This window comes from Filicampus tigris, chromosome 13, assembly GCF_054856515.1.
Source record: "Filicampus tigris isolate MCC_2025a chromosome 13, RoL_Ftig_1.0, whole genome shotgun sequence".
Taxonomy (NCBI): Eukaryota; Metazoa; Chordata; class Actinopteri; order Syngnathiformes; family Syngnathidae; genus Filicampus; species Filicampus tigris.
Genome location: NC_141229.1, coordinates 19498361 through 19518455, shown reverse-complemented (window position 1 = coordinate 19518455; position 20095 = coordinate 19498361).

Sequence of the window (20095 nt, the reverse complement as noted above, 5' to 3'; positions counted from 1 at the left end):
ATGTACTCAGGCCCCAAATTATTCAATGATTTATAGACGAGTCGGAGAATTTTAAAATATATTCTACAGCTGACTGGGAGTGAGTGTAGAGCCTTTAGGACAGGAGTAATATGTTCTGATCTGTTTGTTCTGGTCAGAACCTGAGTTGCAGTGTTCTGAATGAGCTGCAGCTGGTTAATGAAGTCTACAAACAGGATCCTTGCATAGGTTCTTATGCCATTGAGGTGGTACAGGATGTAGTGCAGCCCCATCTTAACTGCGTCATCCACCGAGCTGTTTGCCCGATATGAAAACTGCAGGGGGTCCAGCAGGGGTCCAGTGATGTTCTTTAGGGTTAGGGTGCCTGTATTGCGATTAGCCGCGTAACGTGACCCCGGAAGTGAGGCGTGGAAATGCCACACTGGCGAGTAAAATCACATTTTAAGGAGAACGGCTCATTATTTTGCAGCGAAAACAAGACCAGGACGATAGCAAGAAACCTTTACCGCAGCATTCCGTGCTCCCCACCCTTCACCGCATACACAATGAATGAGGTTGACGGCGCACTGCATCCAGCAAAGTTCATTTTCGAAAAGGGCTTCAGGAGCCTCATGAAACCGGCCGAAGAGCTGCATGTGGCTCACGAGCCGCGGGTTGGTCAGGCCTGGTCCAGAAGGTTATTTTGTTGTAGTAGCTTGATTTAACTTTGGGACGATTGCAATATGGGTACCCTGAGCCCAACAGCCTTAACATGTTCTCTGCTTTCTTCTGCCTCACTGTTATTAACATATAATGTACTTTCATGTCAGCCAATATAAGATGTTCCGGGCCTTTGACTTGATTGCATCCAGTTTCACAGGCTTTTGGGAGGACAGCAATTCCCCTAGGAGTAACGTGATATCCCATCCTCATTTCCTTTCATTCTCCAGTGGAAGTCAATCTGCAATGGCTTATCACATATCAAACTGCTCCATACTGCATAGAAAGGCAGGGAACATTTGTAGAATAAATAATTCACAGAAGAGCTCTGAGTTTTTGCATTCATCGGATGTGCATTAAAAGTTGTCAGTCATAAACAGGCATGTGCACAGACATTTTTGGGTCAGTTGAGTTTGTTGTTTGAGTTTATTTGAAAAGAGGGACAACACATATTAATGAACATGTACATGTAAATATTCAAGATTATAGCCAAAGGCTAATTTCCATCTTTAGATGTTAAAAGCACAAGATAAAAGGAATTGGGCAACAGTAGGTAAAAAACACAGGATACAGACAAACTGGAGATGCATGCAATCTAGGCAGTGTTGTGATGACAATGTTGTTCATCCAGCAGCCAGGCGTTTCAGAGGTTCAGAGACGGGAGTTCACGTATGGTGTTTGGTATTGAGTTCCAGGTATGTGATGCACGGACAAAGAAGGTGGTTAGGCTAAATGTACTCTTTCTGAAGGGAATCACACAGTCACCTGCTCTTGTTGATCTGTTAGGGATTTTTTTTTTTTACAAATTCTTGTCGTGGAGGAGGAGCTTAACTACTGGTCAACGCTGAGAATGTGGTTGCAGAGGTGTGCACACCTTCATAACTGTGATTTGCCTGTGTTCAGAATTATTCAATCACATTCAAACTAATGTTAGATGGGAGTCAGCATGAACCTGCCACTATTTAAAGTGCCTCTTATTAACTCCAAACAAATTTAAGATGTTCTCGTAGGCTTTTCCTTATACTCACATCTTATTCAAGGTATTGTCCGCAGACAGCTTCCACAACATCAGACGGAATTCATTGTTCAAAGTTATCCGCAATGAGAAGGGTACAAAAGAATTTCCAAGGAATTAACTGTAACAGAACATCATCATCAAGTGGAGACAAATAAAAGGCACAACAGTGACATTACCAAAAACAGGAGGTCCCATCAAAATTGATGAAAAGAAAAAGAAAACTGGCCAGGGAGGCTACCAAGAGGCCAACATTGAAGAAGTTTGCAGAAATTACTGGCAAGTGCTGGACTATAAGTCACTCCGGAGTAGATGTGTAACGATAAATTAACCACTAAATTATTCACTAATTATTATTGACAATCAATACATTTCGGATACATTTTTCACATTTATAATTGTCAGTACGCTCAGCTTCTCACCAGTAAATGTTATCCGAGTTCTGAGTTTATCTTTCTGTTGAATCTAACGTTACTAAGGGGATTTCAATCCACCTTTTTTTTTTCCAAATTCTCAAGAATTTCGAAGTAAAAACTTGAAATCAAATTAAATTAAAACGCTCAAAAAAAGCTGATACGCTTGAAGGGGCTGGATTTTTCAGGGTCTCGATAAAAGGAAACCGCAAATTTCGGCTATGGATACTGGTTTTGCAAACTAGAGGATGACAGGACCGGATACCAAATTGCACATTTTGACCGGATATTACGTCATACGTACATAATGGAGTCACAAAAAATAGCGGCGGAAGATGAAGTAAGTTGCGGGGGTTGAAGAAATTGAAATATTTCTGCGCCCCCATACAGATGGTGAACAATGCGGTGAATGCTGACATCTGTGACCACGAAAGCTCTATCAGCAATCTGTCCATTATCACTTTTGTTGACGGTCAGCGAGTGTCTTGTGGCACTCTCATATGACGTCATGGCGCAGTATCCTCTCTTCTAAATATTTGCGAAATAATAAATGGAAATAGTCATAATTCACATGTTTGTTTGCACACTTCCATTAAATTTGCTTAAAAATATTGAGGCATTTGGATGTAAACCCTATTACTTTTCAGGGGGTGAGCCTCAAGTGAGGTTTACTACCAAAGTACAGGGAAGCAGGGAAGCAACTTAGTAGTACACCCAAAAAAGGGAATTTAGTCCAAACAGAGCTGCGTCAACAAGCACATGGAATCCATGGAAAGTCCAAAAAACAGAATCAAAAGTTACAAACACATGAGACAAGACTCAACATGACATGACCTGACGTGCTAACGTGACAACTGACAGCAAACACAGACAGATTCAATGACCCAACAAAGATCAAGCAGAAGCAGGGAACTAAATGCAAGCAAACTAGACAATGAGGAACATCTTGACTAGACAAGTAGCTGAGGGAGCTGATTGGTAGACACAAAACAAAAGGGCTGACGAGAACAGGAAGACACAAATCCCTAACGTGACATGGGTTATTGGATATCTTAACCTTCCATGAAACAAATCAGAAGAAGTGAGAGTGACGCTGAAGTTGTAAGTAATGAGTAGTATTGCACAAACGCAGTCAGCTAAATTTCCTCTTAGATAAAGCTACAGCAGAGCATACAGGAGAAAAAACAGACACTGGTTTTGATCAATATCAATATCACCACAAATTTATGGATAAAAAAAATATTATCCAATGTGATAGTCTACGGACATAAAGTGAGATTTGGCAACAGTATAAAGCAGGGATCTCCAACGCGTGCAAGATATTTTGCGTTCCCCTACTTGACATCAAACTTTAATGTTAGTGCGGCCCCCAGCTATCGGCAAAACGTAATTCTGAAGTGACATCAAGTGGAAGGTAAAGATATCCAATAACCCAGACCCAATTATGTCTTCTTCAAAACCTGCAGGTCGGCGACATGAACAGCAAATTTCAAGAAAAACAGGAAACATTGTTTTTTTTTTTGTTTTTTTGTCGAGCACAAAGGCTCCCGACATGTCTTGAAGGCACAGAAAAAGTTGTGATTTTTTTTTTTTTAAATCAAGACATCATTACTGAAGTAGACATGCTGAGGCGTATGCAAGGTACCAAAGAGATGAGAGCGAGGACTGAGTCACCATTATAGAACAGACAGTATTATAATTTGCACCTCAAAAGTGGAATTTAGCATTTGTTTTTTTGTTTTGTTTTTTGTGGCCATACAGTTCTACACTGCAAAAGTTGCTAGTCTAAATAAAAAGAAAGCATTCAGACTAGAAACAAAATGCAATCATCTGCGTGTGCATTAGAATTACACTTGGTAAGAATGATTGAAATAAGAAAAATGTGCTGGCTCTAATTCTCATTCAAAACACATTTATAAAAATAAACTCAAAAATACTTTGTGTTTTATTTATTTTTGTTTCCTTGTTTCTTACTCAATTTTATGATAATATCTGAAAACCACAGCCAGAGCAAGTAGGCACAATAATTCTCTCATTCAAGATTTAGTTGTGTGTGTGAAAGCTAGTGGCAAAATCGTACACACTGCTCAGGACTTCAGTGAAGCTCTGTCATGGTTGGGCTGTAACGCCAGTGTCACACCCATTCATCATCCTAATCAGGGGGCTTTAAAAGGACGTTGACAACAGCAAACTGTTGTCGGATTATTCTCCTTTGTTTATGATCATTGCCCCACGTTCTAAATAATCCTGACTCATAGTTCATTGCTTCTGCATTTCTGTAGTTGTCTCGCTCACGCGTGTAAGTATATTTTCCGCGTCGCTCTCTGTTTCATTATGGTAGTGTTTTTTTTCCCCGTATTAAGCTTTATGTACTCTCAGTTGTCGCATCCTTGCTTTTTGCAAGTGTTTTCTGTTTCGTTTGTCCTGGAGCGTCTTTTGTTGTACTTTGTCATCTGAGTTTTCTGTAATAAAATCTATCTTTTGTTAAAGCGGAAGTCAAGCCAAACATATTTTTTTCAAGAATATGTTCCCAGCCGGCCCACTAGTTGAAACTGAAAATGACATCAGAACTGCTCACAACGACCAATCACTGCTCAGATTCAGAAAACAGGTCAGCCGCGGCCACACCTTGCCACCCTGTAAAACCATCTATATCTGTCATGACCCAGTGCTGGATGGTCAACCGGTTAGCACGTCTGATTCACAGTGCAGAGGTTGTGGGTTCGAATCCAGCCCTGGCCTTCCTGTGTGGCGTTTGCATGTTCTCCCCATGCCTGCGTGGGTTTTCTCCGGGTACTCCGGTTTCCTCCCACATTCCAAAAACATGCATGACAGGTTGAATTAAATTGTCCCTAGATTGTGAGTATGAATGTTTGTTTGTCTCTGTGTGTCCTAAGGTTGGCTGGCAACCAGTTCAGGGTGTACCCTGCCTGCTGCCCAAAGATAACTGGGATAGGCTCCAGTACACAATCTTTTTTGCACCCTAGACTGGATTCATGTGGGTATAGTTTGATGACCGTTTTTTTTTTTTTTTTTGTCAATTATACAGTATGTCACAGTGTGTGTACAAATGCTCTTGTAAAACATACGACGATGGCATTTGTGTTTGTGGTGCGAAATGAGTCCAGAGACTGTTGATATTTTTAAGAGGAAGCTCAAGACACACCTTTTTAGTTTGGCTTTCAACAACTTTTAAATAATTTATCTTGTCTTTTGATTGAAGATAATTCTATGTTTTGCTTTGAATGTTTTAAAGCACTTTGAGTTGCATTTTTATGTATGAAAAGTGCTATATAAATAAAATGTGATTGATTGATTGATAGTATACAGCCATAATTCTCTAAATGTGCTCACATGTACCACTGGTGATGCGTGGGGATCTTTGATATGCAAAATGACAATTTCATGTAGTTACAAGCCAGCAGTTGTGCTGCACATATTGGTCATGACTTCTGTGATGATTGTCTGCAAAGTCATGAAGACAGAGTGTGATTTGTGATTGGATGGGTAAGTCGAGTGGTGCGGAGAAAAAAAGCAGAGTCTGGGGAACAACTGTTTACCTTTTTCGCCAAAGCGTTCTCTTCTTTTTTGGCCACCTATTTGCGAGAAAGGCTTCTCTAGTTTGTTTTCCAGAAAACGGGCATTGAAGTTGTGGATATAGTGAGAATTTTTACTTGTAACAATGCATAAAGCTTGTTTAAATGTCCATTATAATTAGTGCAGCGCCTTCAATATTTCCCACCAAAAGCAATTGTGAGGAATGTCAATGTTCTGTCTACTTATGAAAGCTTCAACAGTTTTGATTCAGACTACTCGTTTTAAGGATGCGTGCCTGTAGCAAGAAAAATAAAAATGCATTTATGTAGCGACATCATCTTTTAAATAAAAGCTGCAGCATTGCACAAGGACACTTCAAATGGAAAGGAGCTGATGAGCGAGTGACTGATGTTATGTAAATTCTGGCTGTGACATTTTTTTAAAAAAATCAGACAACCCTAAGGAGAGGTACAATTACATGCTTTGAACCTTAGTCCCAAGTGCAAGGACGAGATGCTGAAAAGAAATACGTAGTGTGGAGATTTATTCAAACAGGGTCCAAAAGGGCTACAGGCAAGAGTGGGTGGGCATATTTCCTACATGCAATAAAAGTCTTGTGCTAACGGGTTCATTGGATCTCATACTGTATGTGAGGCTTTAATCCACTTTATGTGGTCCAGACGTACATTATGTTAGCTCATGCGTCGTATAAACTTTAAATGAACGGTTACAGAAACATGTTTAAAGCTTTCATTACGTTGACGGTACAAAAACCATTTATAGACGGCTGATGGCTGTCACCTTTAATCTGCTTTATCAGCCGATACTGTGATTTAAGTTAATAACACACGCCTCCTACAATCCGCTTGATACCAACTTAGCATGCGAATGCACAGATGCCCTTCAGCAGGCCTTTTTGTGTCCGTGGAAAGGTGCCAGGAAACTGGTTCGGGGTGTAGTTGAAGAAAATTAGATGAAATTGAATTAATGAATCAAAGAGGTTATAGTGAGTGTACAGTGGCGTGCACAGACATTTTGGGGGGCAAGTGCTCTGGGAAAAAAAGGGCGTTCTTGTGCATATAGAATACCTTATAGAAGTGTAAATTTAAAAAATAAACATTACATACATGTAGAATGCTCCTTTTCCTTTTCCTGCCTCTCCTTTAGTAAATAGACCAATTAGTAATCAAACAGACCAAGGGTATGAGAATGAATAAGACTAGTTGCTGTCATTACAAGAAGGCAAAAGGATATTTTTCACGGGCAATTGACAATTCCGACCATCCGGGCAGTTCTGTTATTCCCACAATGCAATTCAATCAAAATATGAATGCAAATGCGTCCTCCACTCGTTGAAAACAAACGCCCGACGATGTATTGTATTAATTTTGCATGTGATTAGCATACAAACCAGTCAGATTGTTATAGTAGTCAAACAAACTTTCATCACATTTTGAAGTCCAAATAATTCTCACAAATCAAATTACAATGATGAAATAACACGGTAACGGAACTGCAGTTAAAATAATAGACGGACTGACTAATAGGCTATTACTATTTGATCCGGTTTGACAAATAGACGGATCACGAAAGGGTACCCAGGCGGCAGACGGATGGCGATTGACAGACCAGCAAATTTTAGTAAAATGTGCACCTCTGCTATTATTGATTTGGGGCATAGCTCTCACGTGTGAAAGAATGACAACGTGTCACTGAGTAAATCAAGCTTTTAAACTGTAAGACTTCAGGCCTATACGACATCATAAAGGACAAAGCATAAAAGGAACATAGCAACTGCATAACAACTGATACATTACATAACACCCAGTCATAACAATAGCGTTAAACTAGCTAATCAGGTGGCCAGTCGGCTAATTTAAGCTCATTTGTTTGTGCTGTACAACAAAATACTTACAGGTAGGGCAAACGATACAATCTCACTGGTTTCATGTGTTAGTAAGAGAGTTATCTGGCTGGTTGACCAGGGGAGGAGATGCCTGTGTGTGTCACACTCATGTCCCTGAGCGCGACTGTGTCTTCCAGTAGCTACACATGGGTTTAATGAAGGCATCAAATCTCCATCGCACCCTGAAAACTGTACAGGAATAATAATGCAATTTACACTAGTTAAATAATAACCAGAATGGAAAACACATGGCTACACAAGTAGGTAACAACTTCACATAGTGAAAACAATATCCATAACGAAAAATACCTCGTTGGCTGCTGCCGCAAAAGAGGGAATTGAAGAGTTCTCAAACTTGCAAAGTGAACTTCAATGTCCACCTTGTCTCTTTTCTTGAACAGTCGACGAAAGCAAATTGACTGAAATGACTGCAAGGTCAACCAGCTGCACAGAGTCCTTCGTCCTTTCGTTCTTTCGTCTGGACTGAAAAAGTACACACCCGGAAACGAAAGCAAGCGCTCTGAAATAACGCGAGACCATGTACACAGAATAAATCTAACTAAACAAAAAATCTAAATAAACAAATCTAACAATATATCACTTCCGTCTATAACTTCTGGATGGTATTTCCGGCCGATCTACGCGGTCCCAGTCCGTCCCTCGGCGGCGACAGCCAATCGGCGTCGACAACATAATCTTCACGTCACACGCAGGCGCCCCACAAGAAGACACGCATCCAAATAAAGAAAAATTATCAAATAAAAACAACAAACACACATGCACAGCGTGGTAATAGGTGAATTAAAAACAAAATGGGGCAGGGGCACACGACACGGTTTTATTTTTTTTTATTTGTTTGACTGTATATTGTACACTCAGTACCCCATCTAGACAAAAAATCAGAAATGTAGACATTTTTGCAAATTTATTAAAAAAGAAAAACTGAGGATTATATATATATATACATATACATATATATATATATGTATATGTATATATATATATATATATATATAAATATATATATATATAAAGTATGTATATTCAGATATTATGTACACATCCGTTATCCATTCCACTTATCAAGAGTGTGACATGAGACCCCGAAAATAAACTAAAATCCAGAAAAAAAAAATCATATGTACTTTAAATCATTCCTTCCTGCAGTGTGCTCTGAATAGATATAGTCCACTCACCCGTTTGTTCACAAGGGATTGTTGACTGACACTGTTGTTTTCTACAGTGTACGTGTTAGTATCATTAATTTGTGTTTTATTTTACTGTTTTTCACAGTGTTGCATCACTATCAGAGCTGGGGACTTTACCCTTTTTGCCAATCTGTCCTCCGTTCGCGACCTTGGTACCCTTCCGTCCTCGTCCCTACGTTCTTACTCATAAAAATGATCGTCCTGCGACCCTCATCCTCGTCATTTTAAAGCGCTTCCGTCCTTACATTCCGCCGATCTGCCCCGTAGGGTTGATCATGGAGGTCGCTAACAAGGAGTCATGGGCTGTGTCCAAATTCACAGGCTGGTTCCTCCGCATTTTTGGCCACCCGACGTCACTTCCGGTGCAACCAGACCGCACGTGGTATCCAATTTTACGCTGACACATGCAGCCTTTGAATCCAGCCTTTACATCGGCCCTTGGTTTCTATGGAGACTGCCCCTGTACAAAAGCTGCTTCGCAGCACACTTTCTTAATGCCCACATACATTGCTCTGCTCTTCTACGCAGGTGTTCCGTGTTTAAGTGGGATTATTTTGCTACAAACTCTATTGGCCAAAAATTAAATTGCCTACTTATTTAATGCTGCTATAACCTTTTTATTTATTTATTACTTTTTGAGCCATGGGCATATTTTTTTTTTCATTTTATTTCACTTTATATTTTCCTTTTTGTTTTTGATGAATTAGAGAGGAGAGCCAAACTTTCTCATCGGAGAGTTGTCCTTTTGCGAACGAATGAAGTTCCCACTATGTCTATCAGCTTTTTAACTCTGTTATAAACATGTTAACAGGTTAAAAGGGATATAAATTGATTGTTACCCATGTTCTGAAAATATAGCCAGTTCTAAAAAATACAACTTCAACACTAATTGTGTCAGTTTTTTAATGGACCAATTAATATTGAATGAAAATGAAATAATTGTATGAATTGTAAAAAAATATTTGTAAATGTTGAAAATTGCGATAGCTTTATTATCCCTGATTAGTTTGTGACCAAATAACTAATTTTACATATGGCAAAAAACAAAACAAAAAAATAACACACAAACTATAATAAAGAGGGTTAACGGTCAGACGGGGCAGGAGTTCTTAAAATTAAGTTAGTAAAACTAGGAATGGAAGCAGATTAAACTGTTTTTTGTATCATTTGTGTTCATGTTTTTATTCTTCAAAAAACAAAAACAGTCAAGAGGTCCATACTGCAGGATAAACCTGTGTGTGCCTGTGTTGGACTGTTTCTTCAGTGAAAAAGATCTCTAACCAGATGTTCGCCTGAGCAGGGACTCATTTACAGTGTTGCTAAATCTCCTGAACCGGGACGGACGACATGGATGGGGTGCAAGATCCTGGTCCTGGTCTTTCACTTCTGGCTGGCAATTGGGGCATCATACCGGGTGGTGGCTCGAGCCTTTGGAATTCCACAGTCCACCGTCCACTACATTATCCACTTACCCAACACCTGGTGATTTGCAGGCTTGGCGAGGCATTGTGCACTGGCGAGGGGCCGGCACAGGGACTTGCAGCGGCACGGGGACCTGACGCTGGCGAGGGGCCGGCATGGGATCAGTAAGCTGCACCTCAGCCTGCCGCCACAAAGGTTGAGGAGAACAAGAAACACGAGGGGCCGAGACTACAGGTATCGGGGAACGTGGACTACATAAAACTGGTGATTTGGGACGAGGTGAGGAAGGTGGCGGTGTACGAGGTGACTCGCGGTACTGAAGAGAGCTGTGTTTGAAAAACTGAGTGGAACCCTTACTTGGCCGCCATCGCCGGCCACCCCGTGGAGGCCTATGGTAGATGGCCAGTGCCCACTTAAGGGTTTGATGAGCAGGATTCAGGGACGAAACTCATCGGAAAAAGAACAGGACGAAAGCTGACTGGGTGACGGAAAACAAAAATCTGTGTCTGGTTCTAAATCAAAATCGGAGTCTAAAAAAACATGGGGTGAGAGAATGGTGTCATAATCAAACATTGGGAATGGACGAAATGGGGGAAACAGACGACGATGAGAACAGGGTACCAACACTAAGGGTTTGGCGGTGGCTGGCAGGCTGAGTGGGGTATCTTACAGGTTGGTGGTATGAAGTCCGTCTGCGCCCAGCTCTGGCTGGGTCCGGTGTTGGTCGGGTCATTCTGTCATGATGTGGCAAGATGTAAGACGGGAAGGACCCAAATGCGAGAGGGCGAGGCATGAGGACTGGTTAAGACGTTTTAATGAAAACGAAATTAACACAATAGACCGGATACTGAGGCTTGGTGTGGTTACGGGGCTTGGCTTGTGGAGGTGATGAGGCTTGAATTGGTGACTTGGAGGTCCTCTGTTACCCCCTCCTGGGCAGACACCTCAGCAGACAGGTGGTCCCTCCACTGCGCTCCAGCAACGGTGTCACCTCCTCTTCGCCCTCATCCTTCGAGGTCTCCCACCCCAAAGCAGATGTTGTGGAGGACGACACAGGCAGCGATGACCTAAAAAAACAAATATAAAGGGTGTATATTAGCCATATTATATGATTAAATATTCATGTTAACACACTCAGGAAAATGTGGACTTACATACTTTGTATTTCATTTTCAAATTGTCCCCATTTTTTTTTTTGCCTGCAGGCCAAATTTTTTTCCACGATAGTCCTGTATTAAATAAAGATGCATACAAAAAAAAGGAGATGCAACAATTTGTCAGAAATGCTCGTCACAAATTTCAATTCAAAGTAAGGAAAACAAATGTACAGTCAATTGAACAGTTTCCTATGGACAAAACAGGTGGATTTTACTGCTTAACTCATATTCCAGAAACACAAAAATAATACTGTTTTAATTGAGTCCCACAGTGTCCATAATTTGATGTCTCCAGAAAAAATAGGTCAGGTTTGTTACCCCGTTGTTTCTACAAGGTGCTACTCAAGTTCTACTTCTGTAATGTACTATATACTTCCAACGGAACGGCTTTAGCAAGTTCAATGGGTTTGCTGCAAAATATTCGTGTTTTTTTAAAATACTTCTTTTATTTTTTATCCTGCGATGACCGAGTAAGCTACATATCAAGGTCCTTTTTATTGGTCGTGCATAGGGCTGTTAGATTTTGCCTGATAAGAAAATCCAGATTATTTTCTCTCAAACACAATTTTACAATTACGATTTCTTTGTAAAATAAAAAATAATGAAAAATGAAGTATTTTGAATGTTTTATTTAAACTTATTTTTTCTTTCTTTGAACTCAAAATGCCAGTTAATTTAATTTAATACACACAGAACAATCCATTTGGATTAACAGCATTTTACAATAGATTTCAGATCTGTTCTTAATCAAACCAATAATGAAAGAAGTGCATATACCATCTGAAACGAAATCAACATGAGAGAAGGTAGACAGTCAAGTCTGTAAACCAAACAGTCTGTCAGCAAGTCATTTTGCCAAACAGCTAGTGACCAGCCTTTCACATTTCTCCCTGGTCTTACTTAAACATAAATCAATGATTAGTGCAAAACTGTCACTCAATAATACAATGCACTGTCAAGCTTAAGTGCGGATGCATAGTCCGGCTGGACCAGAGGTCCGTTGTAGAGGAGAAAAAAAGGGACGCCTTTCAGACGTTGAGTTACTTGCTCACGGGTTGTATTGTACATGCGGGGCACACACTACACTGTAGATCTATTTTTGCCCAATGTATTAACTAAACGCTCACTTGCCTGAGCAAATACCAGAATCGCCGGTAGCCATGGGTATTGTTGTTGTTTCGGACTGCGCGCTCGTGGGAGGAAGCGGAAATGCAGAGGAAACTACGGTGGCTTAGATACACCAAAATTAGCAAAATTGAACGTGCCGTTTTGAACGTTTAACATCGTTTTATCCAGAAAATTCGGTTACGGTTCAAAAACGCTTAATCGAGCAGCCCTAGTCGTGCACGTCTAATAAAGTAAATATTTCCACACTAGTTGCATGCATTATTTAGTGTATTCTTGCATGTGAATCACCAGGATTTTAACTGCGCACAATTCAGCTGCAGGCATTATGTATTTTGCGAAGCAAAAACTAATCATTAGAAGGCAGCTACTCTGTCTCCAAAATAATGCTATGTAAATGGCAGCCATTGTTTTAATATTCAACGCACAATTGGTCATTGGTACGCGTCTTTCAACTGAATATCTTTGTATGAAGGTAGTGAAGCTGTTCATTCGAGTATAAGATGTTTTTTTCTCTTAAAGTGGAAGTCATCCCAACAATTTTCTTGACAAGAATGTTAAATGGAGGCCCACTCGTTGAACCATAGCATTCTGATTAATATTGGGTTTCTGGAATATGAGTTTAGCAGTAAAATCAACCTGTTTTTGCCCATAACAACCAATCATGACTCACCTTCAGGAAACATGTGAGCCGTGATTGGCCGTTACCTGAGCCCTGAAGAACTGTGATGTCATTTTCAATAAACAGAGGTGACAAAATGGCCGCCCCCTGAGATAGAAAATGGGTGGATTTTGCTGCTTTGACGCATATTGCACAAATTTACCGTATTTTCCGGACTATAAGTCTCGTTATTTTTTCATAGTTTGGCCGGGGGGTCGACTTATAACCTGTAGCGACTTATGTGTGAAATTACTAACACATTATATCGTATCCCTTTCCTTTTCAAGGTCAGCAAACAATACACCAAACAACCACAGGAGGGCGGTCTAAGGCTGCATATAAACCTGCATTACATATTAACTTTACAACGGGCAGAATAACCTGTAGTGTTTATCATTTCACATGTTATTATAACCCACATAAAGAAACATAAAAATAAATCCTAAACGCTATTAAAATGCATGAATAATTTAAATGGTTAAAATCAAATATTGTGTTAAATAAGTAATTAAAATAGTATGATAAAGACAATTTGTCTATCAATCCATCTGCAAAAAATAGTGTACTCTTCCTTTAAAAGGCGCCGTGCCTAGCCGTGCAGGCATGGTCTTTCATCATCAGCCAGCCACACTCACGCACATTCGCACGCACACACACACACGCACACACGCACACGCACGCGCACACGCGCACGCACGCACGCACGCACGAGAGCAGAGGAGGGAACAGATAATTACGACCGAATACAAAAATACTTTTGGAGACTTGGAAACATTCTACAAGTCCGGCGATAAATAAAAGACTTATTTAATTGATCTATGACCGTTTTGGTGAGTTTAAAGTTATCTTACCATAACGTTCTTGTAATCCTACATGTGTGGATATTAGCTAAATGTTACCATCGTAGCTCGGTGGAAATGTGTACTAAGCGCACAATTTCATTAATTTGGTTTATATGGACACATTTATTTGCGTTACGCGACAGAGACAACTTGGATTCCGAGAGTGCGACTTATATATGTTTTTTTCTTCTGTATTGTGCATTTTATGGCTGGTGCGACTTGTACTCCAGAGCGACGTATAGTCAGGAAAATACGGTAATCAGAATGACATGTTTAGACTCATGAAAGCACTTATTGCAAAGAATTTTGGGGGGTTGACTTCCCCTTTTACTTGAGTGCTCAGTGCTAAGCTACCAAGCATTCCTATACGAAACGATGCAATACAATACAATTTCGTTCATACAGCACATTTCAAAACAGCTGCAGCTGTAACGAAGCACTTTACATTTCGTTGCTGTCCTGTGAAAAACACGTCAATTTTTTTCGTTTTTCTTATTTTTATGTGAATGGTGTTCGCCATGTTGCAGACATCGTATTAACGTGAACATTAGGAAAAAAAATCAAAAATTGGTCATAGGTGTTTTTCACAGGACAGCCACAAAATGCTGCACTGAGATCTATTAAGACACATTTCCAGTGTTCTTAAGTAATCTAATATTTTAATAAGAGCTGTTTCAGTAATGTGATGAGGTTGGAATCCTGATTGGAATATATAAAAAAAGCCAGTTGGAGTTTAAGAATTTGATGTCTTGATTAAAAACCAATTTCAACAATTTTGAGATAATTTGCCAACCGGGAGACATCCAGCGTTAAGTGTTTTTTTTTTTTTTTTTAGAAGAGGCTTAACGGTGGCCACTTTCAGTGGTTTAGGATACTTGCCAGACTGAAGTGAGCAGTTGATTATTTGCTGTAACTCAGAACAGATTTCAATGTAGTTTTGAAAAAGGCAGATGGTATTGAATCAAGACAGCAACTTGCCTTCCACTGACAGGGTCGCAGATTTTCCTTCTATTCTAACAATGCTAAAAGGGCCCAGCATTGCAGTCTCCATCTTGCCACACTTTCTCTGCTCCTCTCTCACATTCCGCCTTAGACTTGACTTTGTCCCCAACAGGTAAATAGTCCTCTCTCCCTGCCCCCCACCTTCTTTTCCTTACCTTCTCCTGCACTCTGGCCACATTTAATTTTCCCTTGTCATTTCTGGTAGCCATTCATTTTATGTCATGTCATCTTCCAAACCGCTTATCCTATGTAGGGTCGCGGGGAGTTGCTGGAGCCTATCCCAGCCGTCAATGGGCGAAGGCAGACTACACCCCGAACTGGTCGCCAGCCAGTCGCAGGGCACACATAGACACTGTCACTGAGCGGGAATCGATCCCACGCTGCCCGCACACAACTCAGGTGTGTGTACCACTACACTATCAGCGGACCCATTCATTTTTTTCTACCAGTCAATTTGTTTGTGGATGGAAAGGAGAACAGTGGCTTCTCTGTATTTCCATCTTTTCACAAAGGCTATACGTAATTGACCTGCAACAGAAGAGATTCTGAGTCAATTAAATTCAAAGAAAAAAAAAAAACACAAGGTAATCCACCTCATTCACAAACGTTCTCCCTTGGTTAGTCAGGATTCTTTTTGGTGCTCCAAAAACACACTGTTTCACTTCATTAGCCCCTTTTTGTTTTAAGTGGAATGGCCTCAGTCCACTTTGTAAAATAATCTACCATAACACAAATATACAGGTGGGCAGTTATGGTGGTCTTAATTTGCCAATGAGGTCCATTCCTACCAACTCAAATGGCCATGTGACCTACAATACAACATTGTGTAGCTGATACTTCCATAAAGGGTTCTTTTCTTGGAAAATTTCAACACACCTCTATAGGGATGTATGACGACTTCTTTTGTTTGAGGCGATTCTGCTTGGTTTGGACATTCTGAAATCTACAGAAGGTCATCCATTAGTTGACTGAGTGATCCATTTCGTTAAATGAAACTTACCGGTAACCATTTGTGAATGTCTTGCTGTATTCCAGGCCAATAAGAGCGCTGAATGATGGCATCGTGGGTTTTTCAACCCCACAGTGACCCCCATGAGCGATAAATCGTGAAAGACTTTAAATTGATTTTAAATTTGCATAAAACATTTGAATTGCTAAACATTTTTTTCAATTACTAATATGGACTGTACAGTAGAACACTCAGTAAAAAAACATGTGCCTTGCTTACCCTTCATGAGGAAATGTTCAGCTCTTCTTTTAATAGCTGCCCTTGCAATTTAGCGCAGTCACCAGGCAAACTATTATGAATTAAAAGGTTTTCTAATTCGCTCACATTCTTTACATCTATGTCATTCCAGTGTCCGTGTATCTGTATATCCAACTATCCGTGTATATATCTATCTGTATGTCTCTGTCTCGCCAAAACTCACCATGATATTGAATGTTTTTTGGGCTTTATATAGGGTATCAGTGGTATACACAGGTTATTTCAATAGCATTTACTCAAAAAATGGTGCAAATAAACATCAATGGACGTTACAGTTGTCTGCTTCCAATAAATTTGAGTAACGTAAAATAGATGCATTAACATCATTCCTGAAATAGTGATGAATTTAGTGACAAACTTGAACATATAAACTTTGTCTTGGGGGGGGAAGGAACACTGGAATCACATTTGCCCTTGTGCTTCTGTCTATTCCTTCTAAATCTGCATAGTTGAATGTGTCATAATTGCTTTTGGCCCTCACTGTGAGGATGTCCTGTAGCCTGAAAAGTTTGATTCATTTTTTATCATCAGATTACCTTGCTCTACCCACAGCAAGGGCACCTTTGCCGATCCATAGGTTACCAATTTGTACGCCGTACAACGTAACCTCTTGTATAAGCTAGTAAGAAGAGTAGCCACACTGATGTCGTGCCGATTTTGCATCATGGATTCGGGTACCGCCGTTGTGTAGATCTTTTTATTTTCACACAATTTCTTGCAGTCGATCGGGAGTTGCAAACGAGCAGTTGTGTTTCACCTGTTTATTGACAAGTTAGACACTTGGGCCAAAAGTACCCACAAATGTGTTATATATGGTAAACCCCCCAGTGCCTCTCTTTGCAAGATGGTAGAATAATGAAAATAAGAATGTTGCTGATGTTGCCTAGGTCGACTAGTCCAAATGTGCTGTTCTGTGTGATTATGACTGAGTTGAAAATGCAATCAAATGGACAAACAGCAGTTATGCGTTATCTTCGTTTTCCGATTGAGGATTGAGCCCATTACAATATCGCTTCAAACATGTAATACTTTGTTATGACATAAATTCTTTTTACGTCTATGTATAGTTGTCATCATCGATTTGGTCGCATATGAGTCTGTGGGAGTGTCAGGTATGAAATTTAATTAAGGTGAAAACAACACAATCGCTACCATGTGTTGCTTCCCGGAAGCCAGTTGACATGGGCATTTACACTGTACATTAACTTGTGCCCTCGCCAGGGTACTTAGATATACAAGTATAAATTCTGCGCCGGTGAAAGTGTTCCAGCTGATGGCGTAGTAGGTAAATCGGTTGCAGTCAGGGGGTTGATTTACCCCGCCACGTCACGGTTTCAAGTACCGCCTTCCACCTTTTATGTTGTTTATTTTTCCTTTTTACGATGTTTACAATTTCTGCCAGCCAGTTGGGAGTTCTTGACGAGATGTTTTGTTTTACATGTTTGAATGTTGTTAACTGTTGTGCAGAGCTTGGCATTTTGCCTTTTGTGACAGACTGGTCCGTCTATCCGCCTAAGACGGACACCCATTTTTAGGCGATAAACGATAGACAGGAAACTGAAAAAATAGTCGGACTAAGCATCATCAGAAGCCCATTTATCCGTCCATGTAATTGTCTGTTTTTGCGGTGAGGCTTCAATGTCCGCAGCAAGGTCCATAAAGGTCCTAACAGGTCCAAATTTCACCGAGCAGGGAGGAGCTAGTGGTAGTTTATCGAAGTTGGTAGTCGGAAACGCTAACCGAAGCTTGTTTGAAGTGATAGGTGTGCCGGCCTATGGGCGATTTGGTCTGGCCGTAAAAAATGGCGGATAGACGGACGGCGGAAGGGTACTCCGTCTGTAGGCGGAAGGCAATAAATGGACCTCAAATTTTTAGTAAAATGCTCGGCTCTGCTGTTGTTTTTGTAAAGGCTTGTAGGTGTAATGTCTTTGTTGTGTGAAGCACATTGAGTTGTCTTGTGTATGAAATGTGCTATATAAATAAAACTGCCCTGCCTATTGAAGAATTATAGTAATAGAAATATAGAAATAGTTATACAGTTGAACAATTTCCATGTAGCTTGTGATGAATCTGCAGACAGGAAACACAAACTTACTGGACTGGCATTTCCCTAACGTCCACAGCTGGAATCGGGAGCCGCAATGCAAATCTAAGTCATTGAAACACTGTACGCAGCCACCCCCATCCATCAACATCGGAGGGACACAAAAAGATAACAGAATCTATAGCCCGGACAAAGCTTCTAAATGTTTAGGGCACAGATTCCACTTCGCAATCGGCACGAGAGATTTATTTTAAAGAACATATCTTATGCAAATACACACTACTTTTACTAGCACATAAATAGAAACCATGCTAAACATTATTACTGTGACTTAAGTTACATTTCTTGTGTAGTCTATAATATGAAGTCAAATGTTTTGTGTTCATTTTTGTTTCAAATCGCTTCAAATGCAATTTGCAAACATCTTATTGGTCATTATATTGTAATACAGTTTATATATGGCCAACTGTAATTTAGAAGTATTGTATAGATTACGTGCTAGTATGTAACAGTCAACATTTAAATTAGTTTGACCCAATCAGCATATTAAATTCATAATTTATCAGAAGCAAATTACTATAACTTTGTTTACTACGTGTAAATATTACTTTAAAAACAAAACAAAAAAGGTTCCAGACAAAGGTCTAAATGTATAGATGAATAGCATGTCTGTTATTCTGTCAAAATTGGCATTTTACTCCAAGCAGTTTACTACTTTGGCAATTTATAAGTGCATAGCAAGTTAAGTCGTTTGTTTATACAAGGCAAAACCATATTTTAATTTATACATTTGCACTTTTGATTTTTCTAAATAATTAATTTAATAAATGTTGTTGGGTCCAAAATGAACTTAAATTATAGCGTTTCAAAGAATTTTGTCTTAATATTTTTTACGTTTATACCTGTTCCTGTTTTTGTAGCAAAAAATAATCGTTTGAATAATCGTGATTTCAATTATTACCAAAATAATTGTGATTAATATTTTTTTCATAATTGAGCTAGCTTTAGTTCCAAAATCAAGCAGCAAATTTCACTCTTTTTGTATGTATCGATTTGATCGTTTTCATTAATACTTTTTGCCGGAGGTCCTGGTATGTCTATATAGGCCGTGAATGCGGCTCGCAAATTCTATTTTTCATCTGTTGAACTATGACGTGTGGTTTTTTTGGGAGAGTCGGTGGAGCGGCAAGATGAGAATCGATTGGAATGCCACTCGCTTAAAGTTAACATGAGTGGCAAGTAAAGAGTTCTGCTGTGAGTCCATGCTCTAGTTTGAATCGATTGCATAATCAATATTAACTGATTAACCTAAATTAGTCAGTGAACATTTTCTATTTGTACTGCCTACTCTATTGCCCCATGTGATGATCTTAATAAAAGCTGCAATTGTCCTTTAATCCCAGTTTGTTTTTTTGGGCAATGTTTTGGAAATTGGCAATCTTTCATCATGCTTTATGTCTGATCTTGTGTTGTGCGTAAATGTACTTTTTTAACCAGCTAGGAAAAGTAGCGGCATTTTTTAAATGTATTTAACCCATCCCTGAGGAGCATGGCCGGCAACCATGAAGTGCCTGAGGACTTCAAGTCAGGTTTTCTGTGAGCGCCTTGGTAAATGGAACTGCCTGGAAATGATTGTGGGGAATACTGAAGGATCCAAATTCACACAGAAATCCACAGTGGTCACCATGCAGCTCTGGCTAATCAGATGCCCATCCCTGTTAGCCACAACTTAATATATCAGAGAATAAGTCCTTCTTTTGATTTGGATGTATTTCCAAACGTTGACAGATCTGAATGCCATTAGGCATTGTAAACCCC